This window comes from Rhopalosiphum maidis, chromosome 1 (assembly GCF_003676215.2).
Source record: "Rhopalosiphum maidis isolate BTI-1 chromosome 1, ASM367621v3, whole genome shotgun sequence".
Classification (NCBI taxonomy): Eukaryota; Metazoa; Arthropoda; class Insecta; order Hemiptera; family Aphididae; genus Rhopalosiphum; species Rhopalosiphum maidis.
The window spans coordinates 44,169,861-44,181,039 of NC_040877.1; the positions used below are offsets into that span (position 1 = coordinate 44,169,861).

Below are 11,179 nucleotides of genomic sequence, written 5' to 3' on the forward strand. Positions count from 1 at the left end.
TTTCTTAATATATTGTTACACCTTCAATGAGGATGTTACCTTTGTTTATGCAGGAATGTATGTATAATATTTGACCTACCTTAATATTTGTGTAAATAATACTTGTATTATATTTTTAAATAAATTGAACTAATTTTATTGGTTAAATTATTAAATAAACATATACATATATGCATAGGCGCTATGTGCATGGATTCCCGGGGGCTATGGCACCCATTTGAGTTATTAGTGGGGGGGGGGGTGTGGCACACATTAGAATATTGGATATTTATAACGTGTATTTATATCCAAATATTCAAGTTTCAACAATTTTCAAAGAATATCTTTAAGTTTTCAAGAAGTGCAATTAAATATTGAAAACATTATCATATTTTTTTTTGTTTAACTTATTATTTATAAAGTAGCTATCAAATTGGTATACATTTATATTGTTCACGATAATTAATTAATATAATGTCTTACTATCAATAATTAAATTGCATTTTCAGTGTACAACATGGTTAATATTATTATATTGTATTATTTAATATTTATATATAGTAATAAAATCAATAAAAAAAATGTTAACGTTTTTAGTCAAATAGTAAAATCATAACATCAATAGGCGCAATTTGGAGAGCCAAAATTCAAAGTTTAGAAAATTAAATTGTAACTAGTCCCTAAAGCGATTTCAAAGCATTTTTTAAATTTTAAGGGGGCATTTTTATTGACCAGGGGCTAAGCCCCATCCTCCAAATTATGTATTTATGCATATTATACCAAGGCTGTCAAGGCATCCATTATGTTTTTTAAAACCTGGCGACAATACATAGGTATATACATATATATTTAACATATTCGTTAATTTGTGTTAAAGGTGGTGTATAGTATAATACATCGCCAATTTTATTAGACTATACACATTAACCCCCCCCCCCCACACACACACACTGCTTAATTGTGAATTGTTGTTATATGTATTCTGAAATAACATAAGATATCTGTTCTTTATAAATAAAAAAATAAGCCATAAATAATTATACTCCATGATAGTAACAAATATATGATATTTTATTGTTATATATCACGATATTGGTTATTTGAACTAAACAAACGAAACACTTTATCATGATTAAGTGCAACATTTGCTAAATGTTTTAACCTAACAAAGGAGTAAACAGTAGTCCGAATAATTACTCTGCTTACAAAACGTTTACGGCGTTTACCACTATGGCACAATACAATATTCTCCGAATGAGCAGTACTCGTATGTAACCCTGGTACCCGAACCGCGGCAATATTACATAAGACTCGCGGTGCGGCAGAGATCAAACCGTTGTTGATGGGCGAGCGAAGTCAAAGTATAATACAAATTATATTGTTATTATAATAACAGAATATACTTACAATTTAAACAATTGGATTACGACCATAACATTTTATAAACCGCTGTCTATGTAACAGGGTTGCATGGCCTGTGTCGCGTTTGGCCCTCTCAGTAGTTGTATATAGGAAATAATGATTGTGTATCCCCGAGACCGTACGAAACAGACGAACGACCACTCGGGATGCCATGGGTGCATATGTGTATAATGTTTTTTCAGAAGCCCAAAAGCATTTTTATCGCAATCACATGATTGATCCTTATGCATAAGCGATTCTACAGCATTTGACACTTCAAGTACTGCCATTTGCTAAAGTCTCCCAACAATTTTTAACCAATAATATTTTACTTTAATGTCAGCGTATCGCCTTAGCAGCACTCATTGCATTCTTAAAATACATATGATACTCTTGTTCCACCATAACCAACAAAACTATTTAATTTAACATATATTTTAAATTTCTAATATAATATGCATATGATAAATTTACTCATCTTAATATATATTACATTAAAAAAATTATTATAATTTAACCTTTCCAATATGTGCCTATGTAATCATTTATTTAAAATAATACAAATTTCAACTTAAAATTCTAAAACAATATTTAATATGTTTTTCTTTTAATGTTACATATTAGTTTTGTTAAATGTAGATAACATATGTTAGGAGTTACTTTAAAACATATACACAGCATTAAATGCTTGTAAATTCATTTATACATTTATTTAGTAATCCCTACTTACCTTTGTATATACAGGAATGTATGTATTATATTTTACCTACCTTAATATTTGTGTACATAATAATACTTGTATTACATTTTTTAAAGATTGAACTAATTTGATTGGTTAAATTATTGAATAAACATATACATATAAGTATATACACATATATTTAACATATTATATGTACATGTGTGTTACAGGTGGTGTATAATACATCCTTAAATAGTAAAATATTATCAATTACCTACATTATTTTTTTAATCATAATTCGGTGATATTATTTTTATAACTTTTGGGAGGTCTTAAATTTGGAAAACCCTTATAGTTTATTACGATAAAGTACATAAATCAAGCATGACGCTATGTCGGAGTTCTTGATGTGCTATAACCCACCACTATAAACATGTATAAAAAATTATAATACAACAGCAGTAAATTCAATTCTCGATTGTCTCTTTATAATAATTTATGATATTGTTGTTAAATTCCTGTGTGGTATCGGTTAGTGGAACGCGTCCATGTTGGACGTAGCGTTGTTCATCGTTGCTCGCCGTGGCGGGTGGTATGAGGCTGGAGTTTCATATGCACGATCCCCTAACTTTCGTGGGTAGCGGTCGACAGCGGGAACTGCAGGGACAACCGGACAGAGTAATCGAACGGATTCAGGTACAGCATACTGGTGACTGATGGTCTCCTTGTAAGGCATACCGGAGGACACCGTCGCGGTGATGGTGCTACGGGCGGATACGATTTGGACCCGAACAGCGAAACGCCGTTGGCCGTACGACGGCAATACACACGTTACACCTGTGTTGCTAGGATAAGTGTATCACCTTCGTCGTCACCCGTATGATACAGGTAGGTACTGCTGATACCTGCGGAGGCCGGAGAGAGACAGAAAAAAGATATTGAAATGCGCGTTTCGTGGAGAGGCGTTATTCGGGAAAAAACGTGTTGGGGTCGCGTTATTATTATATTATATTTTTTTCCCCCGGATTCTGAACAACTGGCACAATGCATCCATCAGGGCCCCGTTGAAGGGGGGACGTTATAGTACATACATATATCGATGGCCTTTTACAAATATATATATACCAACTCGTTATATAATATATATATATATTATGTGATAGTACCCTAAACGTCATAACCTCGTATACATATTATACACGATGCATAAAATGTATTTGTACATTATGTAGAGTTAGGTGGGTAGGTTACGGTTATATTGTATTGTATAGAGACATAAGCGAAACTACGGGTCAGGCCAGTTAGGCCATGGCCTGACCTAATACCATGGGCGCAACTAGGGAGGATCTTGGGAGTGCTAAGCACTCCCAATATCAAAATTAGCACTCCCAAATTTTCTATACTGTTTTTTTACAATATTTGTAAAATTTTTGTTTTGATAATTAATAATTTACGAGTATTGACCAGTAAAATTGATAATTTATCAAAATATTATAAATGGAAACTTCATATACGTTTATTATTGTAGGCTGTAAGGTGTACAGTATACACAATAATACGTAGAATTAGGTTTTATTTTTAAGAGGACATAGTACCCGCATGTGTTGTCTCCGTCTTACACACGTACGACATGGCAAATTTTTATTCACCAGTTTCAGTATTGTACTATTAGTTTTGATAATACAGTGAATTTACCTATTATAAAATTTAAAGGTAAGATTATTATCCAGAGCCCCACGTAGCTTTTTAATGATATTATTATTTTTAAGTAAGTTATGATTTTTTTGAAACTGTACATTTTAAAATGATCATAACTATTAGATCCTTGCAATTAACAATTGCCTGTGAAAGATCTTTTTCTGTAATGCAAAGAATGAAGAATAGGCTTCTAACAATCGTTTTAAAAATCTAGCTTCAATATGTATTGAAAGAGAAACTACAAATAACATAAATACTGAAAACATTTTAAATAAATTTGCATTAACTAATAACAGAAAAAATTAATTTATTATAACAATAGATGAGTATTATGATATTATATGCTATACTCTATAGTCTATACCATATTAAAAATTTTTTTGTGTATAATAATTTTGCTTATCATAAATAATGGGGGGGCTCTTTTGTTGTACTATAGGTTTTAGCACTCCCATACATTTTCAGTGGCGTAGACATGATTTCTGAAAGGGGGGAATCGAAAAAAAAAGCTAAATGAGAGGGGAAAATTGAAAAATCTCCCGCCATCCCAAAACTTTTTACTCGGATAGTAAAATATAAGAACAAGTGATGAACAATGAAATTTGAATGAATATAATTTAAATTGATTCAAAATTCACATTAAACATAATATGGTAGATTATTCACTCCAATACTTCATAAAATCTGTAAATTTCTGTACTATAAAATGCTACATCATTAAATGTATAAATAAAATACTATTTTTTTTTTTTTTTTTGCTAGTTAGTCTAAAACTTCTGCTGTAATTAAATATTTCTATAAACTGGCATAAGTGTTAGGCCGTTTAGCCGTTCCTGTAACAAATACATTTTCACACATTTTCAACAATTCCGTGAGTCTCTTTTTTTTAGATTTCAGAAAAATAATAGTAGGTACGTAGTACGTACTATGTACTAGTGGTACTACGTATACGGGGTGAACTAAACCCAAAGCAATAATAATCTCATTAGTTATTTCTCATAATGTAAAACAACGATAATATCTGATAATATTTTAAACACAGGCTCACAGTGGAAGCATAGCCCTTTTAGTCGAACATACATACATATTATTATGTATAAAGTATTGTCTTTATAAATAATAAGATAAGCTATAATAAAGTATAAACATAGTCGTTATTGAATATTCCGACTAAATAAACATTTCTTTGCTACAAATAAAATAAAATAAAATTATAATGGTATTTAGTATTGAGAAAATTTTCATGATTCAATAGCTCAATAGATTATAATATCACAAAATATTGCATTTTAGTGCATACTGCATAATGTAAGCAAAAACAAAATATAATAAAAATCCAATGGGGGGATCTGACTAGTTTCGCCTATGTATAGAGATATCTATCTATAGGTATGTCGCGGTCATAAAATAGGACGTATAATATGAAATGAATACATATATAATGTACGCGCATGTGGAACTAATATTATAACAATATTATGCTACTAATAAAGTCATTACCGCCGTCGAAAACGTAAATGTAATTAAGGCGTCATGTGCTCGCGCCATGGATTGTGGTGAATTCCTATCGTTCGTCGTTTCTTTATCTTTTTTTCTCAGTCGGAACCATTTTCGATTTTTTTTTATTATTATTATTTATTCGAATCCGAACAATACACCGCGTCGTCGGCGTCGGTGCCTATGTGTTATAATACAAACACACACACACACACACACACACACGCATAAGCATTATACCATTGGTCCGGCTCCGGATGCGCGTTTGTATTCGTTATGTTATTATTATTATTATTATGCAGGTATATACATTACCCGACGCGCGAGTTTCCTTTTGTTTCTTTGGCATAGTTGAAATTCGACTGCTGGCAACAACAACAATAATAATAATATATCTTGAGCCTATATATCTGTAACTCTATCACACGCTGCACACATCACGTCTAGCTCTCGGCGCGTATCGTACAATCTCGTATTAATGGTATTATGTAGAGTCTACAAATACTATAGACTATATTAACATAAGCTATGTGTAGACATTTATATTTATAAATGGCATTCATAGTGCTAATTTTTTTTTATTTTATTCACTGATTTCGCATCTAAAACGCTTGTTAAAGTGTAATCCTACAGCAGATGTCAATAAACTAAATTAAATAAAACATTAATAAAAATGTATAATATTATATAGTTGTAAATAAATGCAAATATGATTTGGTATTATACTACTTTATTAAAGCAACTAGTGTAATACAAAATGACAAACACTATTTCACAAATAGTTGACTATTATAAATGAAAATAATTATAAAATCAAATACCTATACGATCATAAATATTTAAATCCTGTTTTTTCAAAATACCAATGCAACGTAAAATCATGAAATATTAACGGCAATTATCGATTCAATTTCAATTTACATACATATTCTACAAATATATTTTATGACTAGCATTAATAATCCAATTATCACGCATATTGGAATTTATTTAAACGTTGTATACTAAAAAAAAGTATTTATTTAATTATTACTATTTTCCATATTATAATCTGCAATGGGCCATTTACAAAAGTTCTATATAAAATAAAAATTAACTTGTTCACATTCAAATTATTTAAATTGATTGACTTATAATATGATTGTTCCTTAACCATTATTAGCGGTGGATATCATAATTATATTATATTATTATATATTTACGTTAACTATACGAAAATAAATAAAATATTTAAAACATTTGTTTCAATCTTAAAAATTATTTTAGTGTCGATTAAAATTATAAACTACTATGTATGTATAGTATTATAAACAATCATTCCTTCTGTTGTTTATTCATTTATTTTAAAATTAAAAACACCCTTAAGTATAAAATATAATTGTTTTAGAAAATGCTTTATTTGTGTTGTTTGTATAAAAACTATACCTTTATAGAACTTCATTTTTCAAGAATAAAATTATACAGAAACAAATAATTCTCGAGGAACAAAGTATAAAAATTGTATGTATTTTGTTTGTAATATAGTAAAAATTAAATATCATTGTTATTCCAATAGACATTCATCTGATCTTTATAGATTAAAATCTGAAACAAGAATAAAAAAAAATCTGGTTCTGAAACAACGGTTTCCACTAATGAGAAAAGGAGTTATAGGAACACATTTTTTATTGTGTTTACTCGATGAAATTTAATCAATGGTATAAAATCAAGTCAACTGTGTTTAATATTTCGAATCACAGTCACTACATGCAGAATTATTAAAAAATCCACTATTACATAAATATTATGAAAAGGTACTTAATATTCGAACTTCTTTAAAAAAAATATATTTATGACATATGATCATATATTTTTTAACAAATTTATTTCAATAATTTAATACGATAGTTTAATAGCAATAAGTTTATTGGATATTGGTATATATTATGGTATCATCATCAGGTGACTGGATGCAAATGTTTACGAATCATTAGAATAATCCTCAAATTATATAAACGCAACAATTCTTGTGTAACTAAAATTAAAAATGCACTGGAAATCTATATATATGCTGCAGGTTGTTCAATTAATAATAGCGAAAGAAGAAAATTAAGTAAGCAGTAGGTATAAATAATATTATAACTTAACTAAAAATATTTTTTTGGAAATGGATATTTTGGAAGGTAAGAGACAATGGCGTAGCGTGTGCGTATGCTGTGTACTCGTATGCACAGCATACATTTCATAAATTGAAAAAATAATTTTTTTTGTATCAATAATGTAATATTTTTATAAAAAAATTTTTTATTGTATTAATTTAGTATTTGATAATATAATATTTTGTGAATTTTCTTCTAAGTTCATTGGGATTGATTAATCCGCAACACTACGGCCGCGCCGCGCTATAGTCCGTTATATCTAATGGCTAATACCTATCATGTTCATTATGTACGCAGTATGCACGTTGGTGATTGCCAATTTTTTTGGGTATACACCTAAATTAAGAAATATGTAATACGTGGGCGGTAGAGCCCCCCACACTCCCCGTATACTAATTAACTTAAATTTATCTATTATTACAAATATATTTAAATACATAACAATATATAATTCCATTATAGCATATGTATTTATTTATAATTCAAAAAATTTTCCACTTTGTTTTTCTAATAGCTCCACTTTCCTTGAACAGTTATCATCGGCCGATCTGTGCTGCAACAGCGAGCTTATAATTCCAACATATTTGGTTGGGTTTCATATACTAAGAGGTGGCCCATTTATATTGATAAACATAAGATTTGTTATATTTTTTATTGTCAATTTAGATCTTAGATCTGAACATATTATGTTCATTAAACATTAAACTAAATCCCCGTTCACATTCTGCTGTATAGTAACTAGCAATGTTTTTATAAGTATATTTAATTCCTGTATTTCTTCATTCATTGTATTATTATGAATAAAGTTTCTCATTCCTTGTAGTAGTACAGAAGTATTTAATAAAAATCTACGGCCCAATTGTTGTATTTCATTTTACTCATATCTTATATCTATATACCATATTGCCGTCGTCAAAACTCATAATATTAATTTAATTTTAAATATTTGTTTTAACGTTTGGACAATTTTAAATTTTCCTATTTCTTATCATTTTATAATTAATCATAATTAATTATTCTGGTACACCGATTCTCTTGGAGTTATGAGAATAAAAAAAAAATAATTAGAAATGTTCAAATTATAAGTATATTATTAATAAATTGTGGTAATATGGTTATCATCCAAAAAGCTATGACCGTATATCCGCGTATTTGTTTTATTTTCTTTCCTATACGCATTTAAGAATTTTAGCATTTTGGGCATACGCCGTATACCCGCGTATACCCTCCACTACATCACTGCATACACTAAGCTGAAACCCGCGCTACGCCACTGGTAAGAGAAACATCTATGCTTGATATCATCAGTATCAGAATACCGTGCAGTAATTGATTATATTCGAACATCATCAACACGAGAACATCGTACAACTAATTCAATTTGACGTCTTGCCAGAATCAAACATGTAAAATTATGTAAAAGACACCTATCATCCGTTAAGTTTTCTCAGTTGATTTCAACTTAAATACCCAATAACCGTTCGAAAATCAATTTATTAATTCTTTCAACACTTTTGCACTTATTATCATTAAATATTGCTTTATACATAAAAAAAAAATACTCCATTAATTACAAAAATTAGAATAACTTATCCATTGTTTAATTATACAGTTACACTGTGTTATATATGTTGATCTACTCTACATACTACATATCTTAAATTAATTTTTTTCCAGTTGAATCTGCTGCCAGTAAGTAGAATATTTTTAAATATAATATTTCATAACATTGTTGTTAACACATGTGTTATGTTTAAACATTTGGGGTTCGACCAATAATCATTTAAAATAATTAATATTATACTAAATTAAAAATAAATTTATTATAGACCCAAATATCCAATCAGTTATAATATTTATGTTTATTAATAATAATAAATACATTTTTAATAGCGTTTTTTGGCTTGGTTTTTGCTATTCCGCATTCTCACAGCCGTCAAAACTTTGAATTAATTGTCACACAGAATCAGGAATAAGTTCGGAATTCATTGACTTCGGCTTGACTTTTATTATTCAAGCTTAACTAGTATTTTTCGGTGTGATATAATCTTAATACTTTGTTATTGCATTATAGCCGTATGCATTTATATGTTGTTACGTAAAGATAATACATTGTATTACGTAATACTTGTATGACTTAATTTTTTATAAATTAATTAAAATGTTCATACTTGATATTAACTTGATATTAATCACTATGGTTGCAAATCTTGTATGCCAGTAATGTTTATTTATTTTTTAAATAAAAATGGTTCATATCAACGTCATGTGTAATATTTTATTTTATTTATCGATATAATGGTATTATTTTTTTAGATGAACTTAAAAAATACTTAAACTATATCAGAGGTATGAGGATTAAATCATGGATTCCTGGGTCGCCAAAAAGTAACCCTAAGATATCTGTAGCAGATCAGTGTCGGTCCGGAGTAGGTACTATGTCTAAATTACAAACGATTAGACATCTATAGTATAGACATTTTTATCATAGACAATAACACGTTTGTATTTATTGTAATAAGTCGTTTTTAGTCGGCGTGCAACAAATGGCAAGATTTCGACGGGTTTTGTCAAAATTTTTTATCGCGGTTATTCAATAAATGACAAGGTAATTCGAAACTGAATGAAATAAAAATGTAAGTGTCTACTCAATATTAACCAAAAAATATGTATATGTTATGTTATGTTGCAGTTGTAAGACGGATTCGATTATGGTAACATGGCAGTAAATGATAATTTATATGTAAATATATCATCTCCTACTGTTGTAATAACATTTAAACGTGATGTCCGTGTTCATTGGAACGCTAATGATATTACTGTTGATTCATATGAAATCCCTAAATTTTCAAAAAGTCATAATTGTCTTAAAAAATCATTCGACAAAGAAGTTAACGGTATTCAAAATGTAAGGAAACAAAGCATAACAACGAAACACTGTTTCATTATATAGGACTTAACGATATAATAATATAACAATATTAATGTTATATATTTTACAGAAAATATTCGTCCCGGAAATAATGGGTTCGCAGTTTAAACGTATCATAAAAGTAAAACTTACAAAAGAAGTTAAAGTCGCTAAATGTTATGTATCTTCATTACTTACCTAATCGTGCGCCCAATTATGGTAACTGCAATAAAGCTACTGCGAACAACGCCAACTGTGACCTCGATAAAAAGGCAACTAGATTAGATTACACGAGTAAATTGTGGAGTAGCAAGGATTGCAAACGTTCACCTGAAATTAAAAAATCCGGACTTAGTTTTGTACGACAATTAATCAAAAAAATTGATGTCTATGATAATGTGGAACAGCAATGTTCAAGACGCGAATCATAATAGATACACATAATAATATATAAAATTATGTTCATTCTTATAATATATATAACGATAGTAATTTAGTTAATTGTCATTGACTACTGTTTGTTTAAACTATGTAAAAAAAAAATACATTTTTCTTTTCGCTTCTCTATCACTGTTGTTTTTGTACTATTATTACCATTATTACGCGCTTTTGACCGATTTGATACGTCTATAATACGGTCATGCGCACAAATAATATCTATACATTATAACAACCAAAACTGGGAAGCAACGCTGTTCGTGTATTTATATTCTACTGCACCACATTACGCACGAATATATTATATCAATTACATGTACGATTATTGTTGTATATTATTATGCCATTAAGCGTATCGAAAAAATAATTGGCCACGCATAAATTGTGCGGCATAATAGTTTAAAATGTCATTTAATGTCAAATTTCAATGTAAAT

The 11,179-nt window shown here is 29.1% G+C and overlaps 1 pseudogene; it reads left to right on the plus strand.

Annotated features, from left to right (window-relative positions):
- Positions 1-10,114: 10,114 nt before the first annotated feature.
- LOC113561120 lies at positions 10,115-10,737 on the plus strand (annotated as a pseudogene).
- The last annotated feature ends 442 nt before the right edge of the window (positions 10,738-11,179 follow it).